At 40.1% G+C, this 11,165-nt stretch overlaps 1 pseudogene; it reads left to right on the top strand.

Annotated features, from left to right (window-relative positions):
- The first annotated feature begins 8,671 nt into the window (after positions 1 to 8,671).
- LOC110219211 (3-mercaptopyruvate sulfurtransferase pseudogene) lies at positions 8,672 to 9,946 on the top strand (annotated as a pseudogene).
- The last annotated feature ends 1,219 nt before the right edge of the window (positions 9,947 to 11,165 follow it).

The raw sequence follows: 11,165 nt of genomic DNA, 5'->3' as shown, positions 1-11,165 counted from the left end.
GCCAGCTAGAGAATAAGGAATGATGTGGGGCAGGGATTAAGGATGGGAGGGTGATAAGGAAGAAGTAGAGATGAGAAATCTAAATAAATCATTTGCCTGCGGGGAACTAGGTGGGGCAGTGGATAGAGCGAGTCAGGAGGATATCAGTTCAAATTCGGCCTCAGACACATAATACTTCCTAGCTGTGTGACTGTGGGCAAGTCACTTAACCCCAATTGCCTCACTAAAAAATAAATAAATAAATAAAACATTTGCCTGAATCTTTCCTGAGGAGATTTTTATGGAGATTCCCACTTCCATATTCCCTGAAATGAGTAAGTTGGAGTCAGAACTTCAGGATGCTTTGAAGAAGTTCAAAGGTGAAATTAGGGAACTGTTGGCCAAAACCTGTAACCTGTCACAAATAGCAAATATGAAGTTGAACTGGTAGTTTTGAAAATGAGACCCTTGTTCAAAAGAAAGGCTTCTAAGAGGAACTGGGGAATTTACAGACTAGTGACTCACATTTCTATAACAAATAAACTATTGAAGTTTATGATGAAGGATGAGATCATAAAACAAAATAAAAAGAGTCTGTTAGGGGAAAGGTAATATAGCCTACACAGGAAAATCATTCCTGGTATTCTTAGGAATTATTTGAGAAGGTGAAAGTGGTAGCACTATGTAGTGGATAGAGTGCTAGGCTTATAATCAGGAAGACCAGTGTTTAAATCTCACCTTAGATACAAACTGTATGATAACAGCTAAATCACTTAGCTTTGCTGTGGGATCAGAGAAATTGTTTTGTTACAAGTAGGAAACTGTTTGGCATAGGGAGCAAGGGGTAGGGATAAATTGGCCACTCCTTGTCTAAATGAAGAAATGTAAATAGTAAGGTTCTAGTCTTAAAACAGGCCTTATTTAGCATGGGAAAGGGAAGGGGAATAAGCATTACATAATTCCTATTGTGTGCCAGGACCTGTGCTAAGTATAAATGTTGTCTCCTTTGATCCTCACAGGAACCCTCGGAGGTAGATGCTGTTATTATATGCATTTTGTAGTTGAGGAAACTGAGGTATTAGTGGCTGACTTGCCCAAGATCACATAGTTATCAAGTGTCTGAAGTCAAATTTTAACTCAGGTCTAACTCCAGGCCCAGCACTCACCCACTGGGTCCCCAGCTGCCACACAGAATTTTATACATGGAAATCATCTCATTCCACCTATTCATGGAAAAGCTGTTAGATTTAGGGTAGTTAAGTGATTTGCACAAGGTCACAGATCTAGTTAGTAATTGAGCATAGACTCGAATTCAGTTTTCCTGATTCCCAGTTTGTGGTCTTCTTACCACAAAGAACTTTGGGAATGATCTAGAAGATGGATCATTAAGTGAAATTTCCTAAGTTTCTGTGTTCCATGTGACAGGAAGGGCAAATTAATGAGGATGGACTGGGGGGAAATCATAAGAACCTGTGTATGTGCCAAAAAAAAAAGTAAAATGATTTTTAATGTGAACACAGACAAGGCAATACACTTGTGTATAAATAATCTAGACTAAAATTAAATTAATGAATCTCAGCTATCAGGTAAAACCCAGAAGAGGCAAAGTAGTATTGTCATTGTAGAAAGCTCCTGAGAATGTGACCCCAATCTGTGTGACCAAAAAGGTCAACAAAATGTTGGGCATCATCAAACAAGGACATCCCATCCTTATGATTCAACAATATCTGGACGGTGTGGTGCAGTTTTGGTTAGCCCAATTCAAGACACACATAAGGAAACTTGAGAAAGTTCAAAAAGTAACCAAAATGATGCAAGTATGAGACAAACTAAAAAGAGTGTACTCTTTGGTCTATAAAGCAAGATGTGAGCAGGATGTGATCAAGATCCTTGAAATTATGTGAATGGCATGGATGGAGTGAACACAGTCACATGTACCAGATTCTAATATAATAGGATTGGGAGTAGAACGTGGGGTGGTGATTGGGACCCTTAAACTTGAATAAGACAATTTTAAAGAATCACTGAATCTAAAAATTGGGAGATACCTCAGGGACCATTTAATCCAACTCATACCTGAAAAGGAATCCCCTCTACAACACACTGACAAGGCTCATCCACCCTTACCTTGAAGATATGTAGTAAGACAGAGCCTGCTACATCATGAGGAAGCTCTTCCCACTTTGGGATTGCTCTAATTGTTGGCAAGTACTTCCTTCTATCAACCTGAAATCCTCTCTCTGTTGCTTTTTCTGTCCTCCAGAGCCACAGAGAACAAGTCTAATTACACTACCAAAGGCCTTCATATGCTGGAAGACAAGTCCCTTCTATGTCTTTTCTTTACCAGACTAAATAATCTATTTCTTTGACCAATCCCCATATGATCTCAAGACCTTTCAGCATTCTGGTGACCCTCCTTTGGAAGCTACCTTCCTAAAATGTAATAGCCATAACTAAACATAGTTCATCCAGATGTGATCAGAGTAGGGCAGTTTACAGTGACAGTATCAGTTCCCTAATCCTGGACCCTATGCACCTCAATGCAGTTTAGGATCAGATTAGCTTTTGGCTGTCCTGTCATGCTGTATTCAACTCATTTTGGGTTTACAGTCCACTAAAATCCCTGGATCTCTTTCAGATTCCAGCTATCCCTCCCTCCTCTTGCACTTGTAAAGTTGACTTTTTTATATTCACTTATCTTCACATTGTTTAGGACAAGTAAAAGGAAGAACTACTTCATATAGTGGGCAGCTGGGTGGTATAGTGGATAGAGACTGGGCCTGGAGGCAGGAAGACTCATCTTTGTGAGTTCAAATCTGACCTCAAGCACTTACTAGCTATGTGACCCTGGGCAAGTTACTTAACCCTGCTTGCCTCAGTTTTCTTATCTGTTAAATGACCTAGAGAAGGAAATGGCAAACCATTCCAGCACCTTTGCCAAGAAAACCCCAAATGAGGTCATGAAGAGCCAGATACAACTGAAAAATGCCTTAACACACATACTCCATATAGTGAATGAAATTCATATGGTGAAATTTATAGAACTCCTTGCTAGCAAGAACTGGTACTGAGTAACATGTATAAACTTCTATACTTAAGTGAATCTGTGATACTCCATCTAACTTTGTAGATTCCAACCAGAAGCATGCTGTTAAATGTTTAACAACCAGCTCTCCAAAGGAAAAAAAAGTATTCATGACACACTTAAGTTTAATCTGCCTTATTAAGATTTTCTCCGTAACTTTCTTAAGTCTAAGCAATTAACAAAACAATAAATCCAGCCTAATTTGTGGTATTTGCCAATTTCTGAGATGTAAATGCTCACTCGGAAAATTTAATAATCATCTCTTATAAGATGGTACAAGCTGGTTCCAACACACCCTTGACTTCAACCTATCTATTTCTATTATTGGGTGACTATTGTCCATGTCCTCCCATAAATCTCTCACAACAGGTCCAACGAATGTGCTGAAAGCTTCCTTTTACATGTTGTTGCCACCATTTAAATATGAGCTCCTTTAAGGCAAGGGCCTTTCTGTATCTCCAGTGCTTTAGCACTATGCTTCACTCACACTAAGTGCTGAAATAATTGTTGTTGACTGACTGGCTCTAGATCTCTTGGCATTGCATGAACACTAGTTGAACCCCCAGGCTTTCTATAGACTATCCCTCCCTCCTCACTACATGACTAGCCCACCTCTTTTTCCCAATCACACATCCCTTTTATGATACCCTTTGTGCTACTTCTCTTGGTCAGTTCTCCATTGGTAATGTGCCTATTGATGCCCACCATGTAGCTTTCCATTGCCCTGTGGATGAACCACAATTTTAATTCTTTAGAGAAAGTGGTATTACATGACTTGGAGATATACAGCATCACCCGACAAATATTTAAAAAGAAGAGGCTTTGTTTCAGGTAGAAGGTTGGTGTCATTAAAAGCACCATACAGGGGCAGCTAGGTGGCACAGTGCGTAGAGCTCTGTCTTGGAGTCTGGAGGACCTGAGTTCAAATCTACCCTCTGACACTTGACGCTTACTAGCTGTGTGACTCTGAGCAAGTCACTTAAACCCAACTGCCTCATCAAAAAGCAAAAAAAAAAAAACACTACACATTTTCCCAAAGGCAATACAGTTCACTTTCCTCCTATTCAGGGCCAAGTTCATGGTATCTGACAAGATATATACACTGATGAACCAGTAATATGAGCTGTCTATCTAACTGCATGGCCTTTTCTAGGTAATAAACATTCTTTTTTTTCCCCCTTTGAATGTAGTTAAGCTTTTCCTTTTGAACCATTATGGATCTCATTTTGGAGATTCTCTTGGGTTCCAGGGCTGAACGATATCACCATAATGTTACCTGCAAACCATGCTATCTACAGGAAATCCCCTAGGCTCACCTGTTTTAGGCTCACCAGATGTTATTCATCAGAAGGTCATTGAACAAAGCTATCTCTGTCATGTAATTTTAACATATATAAGACATATCATCTTGAAGCTAATCTTGCATGTTCTGTGCCCCTTAAAGGAGAGCCATCTTGAAGGACAGCTGTTAAGGTGACATTATGCTCTGACAAATTAAATACTTTTTTATAATCAACAAATGGTGAAGACAGCAGGATCCCATATTTGCTGCACCATTTAGTCAACTGTGTTATTGTAAAGATGTGACCTGCTACAAGTTATCAATTGCAAAAGGCTGCCTATTCCTTTCTCATACCTTTTTTCAAGGATGCCCTTGATACATGAGTAGATTGTCTTTGTTTCAACACATGAAACAAAAACAAAAATGATTTTTAAAATAGGTTTGGACAAATTTATGATTTACAAAGACATAAATAGCTACTCTGGAAATCTGGAACATACCTAACCTTATGTAAGATTGAAAAAAACAATCATACTCTTCCATCTTACCTTTCTGCCATCAGGGGAAAAACAATAGTCTAAATAGAGCATCAGTCTAGTAAACACTGTTCCTATGTCCTACTTTTTAGATTTTTTTAAATAGAGCATTCACAGTAGTATCCAATATGGTATTTGCAGATTAAATTACATCAGGATTTATCTGAAAACATTACATATGAGAATAAAACTTTTATTAAGATAACTGGAATCTGAGTTTATGATACTATACTGAGATTTCTCAAAGTCTCAAACATCTCTCATATTGGTTAACTGGTTGGCCAAACCTCTAATTTCAATAGACTAATTTCTATTACATTCTAAGTTCCTAATTTTACCAGTGAAAGGAAGTTCTATATCTTGTATCTAGAGTATCTTAAAATTTTGAAAATAGGGAAATGTTATACATAAAACATGAGATGTGCTGGGTTCATTCCTTTTCAAGCCAAAACATATTGACAAGATCAAATGCTGTAAGCCAAAGGTGTTAAACATGCTGCCTGAAACACTCCCTAATGTGGCCCAAATTAGATTAAAATGTAACTGGGAAATGTTTAATGAAATAAATAAAAATACAATAAAACATAGATGATATGTGGTTTTCTAAGTCATTATGTGGCTTGTAGAGATCCTTGCATACAATTTGGTGGCCCTATTTCTATTTGAGTTTGACACCACTGCTGTAAGCCATTCAAATAACCTAGCAAAGCAATTTCTGTATTGTTATATACACGAAACTCCAAGGATTATAGAGTAAGGAAGGAGTTAATGTAATTAGAATTTTGAAAAGGAACATCAGGGAATTACTCTTTCCACCCAGGCAGAGTAGCTTCTAGCTAGGAGAAAACCCCACAGGATCCATGGTTTCAATGTTCCTAGTGAGCCCTGAGTTGCTAGGCAATATTAAATCATGCATTGACACCTGGATGCTGGAGTTAATAGCAACTGCTTTCAGAGACAGAGAAGTCTAACGTGGTATTCCTATCCTTGGTACCATGGGAAAAAATAAAAAGTTCAATCTTGTGTCATTTCTAGTGCTAAAAAGAATTCAATTTGATTTTTTTTTTAAATGAGTCAGCATGTGATGTGCATCTATTCATCTTAGGGCTAGAAAAGATATTACAATGGCCACACTATCACAAGTGTCATTTTCATTAATGGGCTTCTCCAAAAGCTTACTACAACCAGCCTTGTCAAAAGGGAGCAGAAGCTATATTCCTTAAAGAGTAAGAGAAAAAAGCATTGTTATGTAACACTCAAATTTTCCATCCATGTGTAGTTCTCATATTTTGATTTCTTATCTAACATTTAGAAGGTTCTTGTAAGAGTTTCTGGTAGGACTCTCACCACTTGGTTTAAATGAAAATCCATAATAGGACAAGAAGGAAAAGAGGTGGAACCTTAATTCTTTTATTTTTTCTTTAAAAATTAATTAAATTGGGGCAGCTAGGTGGTGCAGTGGATAGAACACCGGCCCTGAAGTCAGGAGGACCTGAGTTCAAATCCGGACTCAGACCAAACACTTGACACTTACTAGCTGTGTGACCCTGGGCAAGTCACTTAACCCCAATTGCCTAAAAGCAAAATAAACAAATAAATAGATAGATAGATAGATAGATGGATAGATAAATGAATAAATGAATGAATGAATGAATGAATGAATAAAAATTAATTAAATCCCTGGATTGTTAGATGTAGAAGCAACTAGATTATACAAACTTTCTGAAAAACATAAATCTAGATTTATAGTTTAGCTAAACTGTCCCTCAGGATTTCACTTAAAGAAATAAGAAGATCATAACATCTGGGAATTAGTTGAGAATACACAAAAGAAATTTTCACACTGTTTTCACTGTGTAGCATATTTGAAAAAAAGGGAAAGTAGGAAAGAATTTGAAGAGCAGGGAGGGGGACAGAAAGGAAAGCAAAAATCTTAAACTGCTGAAAAAATTCATTGATTTGCTCAATTTTCCCCTCCATATATTTCCTAATTGAGATCCTCCTCTACCTATACTCCTGCATTCTCTACTGGAATTTATTAAATTAGCCAGGAGAACCTATCACTGCCCTCAAGTTAGCCTCTTACATTCAACTACCAGCTCTGACACTTAGATGCTGCTCAGAGGGTGACCCAACATCAAACAGTAGCAGGTTAACAGGGAATGTTAACTGTACTCCCAGAGAGTACTCTGTATATATTCAAAGCCATTTTCATAACCAACTACCCTCCAGATCACAATAACAAATCAAAAGATGGTCTTTTTCCCTTCTTGCCTGCCTTCAGTTACCTCCAAGGATGAAAGGATTGGGTTTTTAGAGTCAGGAAGGACCTTAGAGATCAATTAATTTGAACTTTCTTAACCTTTTTTGTGCCATAGATCTCTTTGGCAATATGGTGAAGACCACAGACTCCTTTTCAGAATCATGTTTTTAAATGCACAAGAATTGCAAAGGAAATCAATTATATTGAAATACAGTTAACAACATATTTTTTAAAACCCTAGGTTAAGAACCTTTGATCTAGTTCAGTGCTCTCATTTTATAGCTGAAGAAACTGAGGCCCAGAGAAGATGAGTGATTTACTGGCAAGAGCCAGGATCTAGGTTTCTGATTGCAAATCTAGTGTTTGTTCCTCTACACTAAAAACCAGACCTTTCTGACTCTGAACTATCTTTGTCATGGTGTTAAAGATACAGTCATTCTGACTGCTATGTAATTAGAATCAGTTTTTTTTCATTGTTTGTACCATCTGACATAATGTTGGAATTTGGCCTACAATCAACCATTCCCCAGTTAATCCTAGTAATTAAAAAAAACCTTCAACATTCAACAATCTGACCTACGACCACTGCACTGGAACCAAGCACATCAGAAACTGTCCTCCCTATTAACCAGGCACTTAGAGTCTACCCTTCTTCTCCTCAACTAGCAAATTGTGTGCCTTTTAGAACTGAGCCTTCTGTCTCATTAGTTTATCCTCTTGATTTTCTTTTTAATAAGTCTTTAAAAAATGAAAACTTTTTTTCTTCTATTAAACACTTAACAGAGGAATCCTGATTAACAGCTTACAAGTATTCAATTTGCATAATTTGATTCAAAATACATATTTCTACATAAACATTTCTGTTTTCACTTATAAAATTATTTTAAATATATAAGATATAAGAATGGTTTTGTTATGATTAAGTTATGCCAATAAAATTTATTTTCATAATATCATACCCATTCAGGAAAAAAAAAGAATAAAAATTACTTGGATAACAAACAGCTCTTGGTTAAAATTAAAGGCAGCACTCTAATCTATATTACAAAAATGTCTAACTTTCCACAAGTTTTAGCTGGGTAGTGCAATACATCAACATTTGAGATAATCTTTGAGGTATAGAGAACTCTCCCCTGATATACCTCAGTGATGTGAGTTAATGAGACCTTGAATTTGCAGTTTAACTGGAATTTCACAGTAGAGTTAGGACCATGAAAGACGCTCAAGAAGAACTAGCTATCCCCATCCTAACAAGTCCCAACTGGGTGCTAGTCTGATGGGATAAGGATTGGTCTTGTAAGTTCTTTGACACTGGCAACTCCCTCTACCGATGCCATGCAAAAGATTGACATGAGGCCTCCGTCCTCCCTCGCGCTGGCCGGCCCCAGGATCCCTCCTTCCTGCGCTCAGGGCCCAGTTCACTGGCGTCGCCGTGACAGCCAGCCTGGGCCGGCCTCTCCTGCGTCCAGAGGGCCCCAGGAGGCCCAGAGTCAGACCGAAGCTGGCCTCAAGCCCCCCCCCCCCCCCTCCCCCGCCATGGCCGCACGATCCCCCTTCGGAGCTCTGGTATCGGCCGAGTGGGTGGCTAAGTCCTTGAAGGCGGCCCAGCCGCCGGCGCTGCTGGATGCCTCATGGTACCTGACCACGCTGCAGCGAGACCCCCGGCAGGAGTTTGAAGAGGGCCACATCCCTGGGGCGGCCTTCTTCGACCTCGACCTCAGCAGCGACCGCGCGTCCCTCTACGAGCACATGCTGCCCGCCGCTGCCCAGTTTGCGGAGTATGTGGGCAAGCTGGGGGTGGGGAACGGCTCCCACGTGGTGGTGTACGATGCCAGCGACCAGGGCAGCTTCTCCGCCCCCCGACTCTGGTGGATGTTCAAGGCCTTTGGCCACGAGCCTGTCTCACTGCTGGATGGAGGGCTAAGGAGGTGGAGGCGGGAGGGTTACCCTCTGAGCTCGGGCCGGGCCCTCCCGTTTCAGGCAGAGTTCTGGGCCAGCCTAAACCCCAAGTTTGGGAAGACCTACGAAGAGATCAAGGACAACATCGAATCCCGCCAGTTCCAGGTGGTAGATGCCCGTGTCGAAGGGCGCTTCAGGGGCGTTGAGCCCGAACCCCGGGAAGGCGTTGAGTCTGGCCACATCCCTGGCTCCTTGAACATCCCCTTCATCGACTTTCTGACTGAGGAGGGCCTGGAGAAGAGCCCCGACGTCATCCAAAGACTGTTCCAGGAGAAGAAGATGGACCTCTCAAAGCCCCTGGTGGCAACTTGTGGCTCAGTTGTCACTGCCTGCCACGTAGCCTTGGGTGCCTATCTCTGCGGCAAGCCTGATGTGGCCATCTACGATGGAGCCTGGGTGGAGTGGTACCTGCGTGCCCGGCCTGAGGATGTCATCTCAGAGGGCAGAGGCAAGACCCTCTGAGGCAGGGGCAGGCAGGGGCCTTCCCTCAGAGGCCACCAGCCTTTACCCCCTAGGATCGGGGGCCGGGGGGGGAGGGGTAGCCCGACCTAACAGTTTTCCCTAAGTCTTTGTTAAATACAGTGGACAAATTTCTTTTGCTTTGTCCTCAAGGTGTGGCCTGGGTAGCACACCCCACCCCTCCCTTCCCTCTGGGAGGCCCTTGGAATATTCTGATTCTGAGACAAATGCCATCCGTTGAAAGGGGTTAGGGCATGGAGGACATCTTTGGCAATAGTAAAGGGATCTTTGGGGGCTGATTGAAGTGGAAAATGGGAGGAAAAGAAGGGCTTGCTGAGCCCCAGATATGGTCCTCTGAAATTTAACCTGTGCTGCTCACTAGACCTACCTCTTCCTATCTTTTATTGTCAATAAATATGAAATGTTTAATCTTTAAAAAAAAAAAAGATTGACCTTAATACAGTTTACTAATTTATATCTATGGATTAGCTTAGGCACTGGGTATACATAGTTTGGTACGTAAAATTTCTTAATATTCAAACCTTACTTATTGATTAATGTCAAGAGAAAAAAAAATTGCTCAGTCCTGTCCAAGGCCTCTGTGGCTAGCTAAATCAAGCTTCCTAAATTGGAATTACTATAATAATTACGAACGTATGAACTGAAGAACATCAGGTTCCATGTCCACAAATGGACCTCTCCCTGGCATTGGTGGCATCTAACAAACAGAGCTACATGACACAAATTCACAAAAATCTATTCTTGAACTTAATTAGGAGAATTAGACCCCATTTAAGCCTAGTTTCAACCCTTAATGTACTGGAATACAATTTAACAAATTTGATCTTCTACAATCACTACATAGGTTCATTGGGATGATAGAAAGATAACTGCATTATAAATTATCTATTAAAAGACATAATATCATAGATCCAGTCCTCATAAGACAAAATTATTTTAGTCAATCAGCAGAGAGAATAGCATATTTAGCACTTTTAGAAAACATGCAGAGCAGGATTGATATGGAAAAGAAGAACTCAATAAATCATGAAATCTTCATTGGGGATATTCATTCATTTATTTTCGAAAGCATACTTTGTGCAGAGCATCAGGCCAGGCACAAAGGAGGTACAAAATTTAGGTAATATATAGTCCCCTGCCCTCATGGAACTTACAGTCTATTAAAGAAGAAAGACACAAATATAGATAAGTATAACAGACAATGTTACATGATACACTCATTAAAGAGATGCCAAACAATATGCTATGTGAAGAATTTGGGGGAGGGAGGGATAAGTCTTTACTGAAAGAGACTTCCAGAAAAGGTACTATGGAAGACGTGGCATTTGAATTGGGTTTGAAAGCATGATTAAGAACTCAACAGGTGAAGGAGGAGAGAGGAAGATGTTTCAGGAATTTGGAACAGTTGAACCAAAGTAAGGAGATAGAAAGGCAGAAATGTGTGCTCAAGGGGCAGATTTTGCTCATTTTGGTTAGAGAGGAGTAATATGAGATAAAGGAAGAAAGTTAGTGATACCAGATTGTAAATGGCTTATAATACTATACAAAGAGTAGAACTTTACTCAAGAGACAGTAAGGAGA

Source organism: Phascolarctos cinereus, unplaced genomic scaffold (genome assembly GCF_003287225.1).
Source record: "Phascolarctos cinereus isolate Bilbo 61053 unplaced genomic scaffold, phaCin_HiC Scaffold_1;HRSCAF=81, whole genome shotgun sequence".
In the NCBI taxonomy this organism is placed as follows: domain Eukaryota; kingdom Metazoa; phylum Chordata; class Mammalia; order Diprotodontia; family Phascolarctidae; genus Phascolarctos; species Phascolarctos cinereus.
This window is presented reverse-complemented; position numbering and strand designations above follow the sequence as displayed.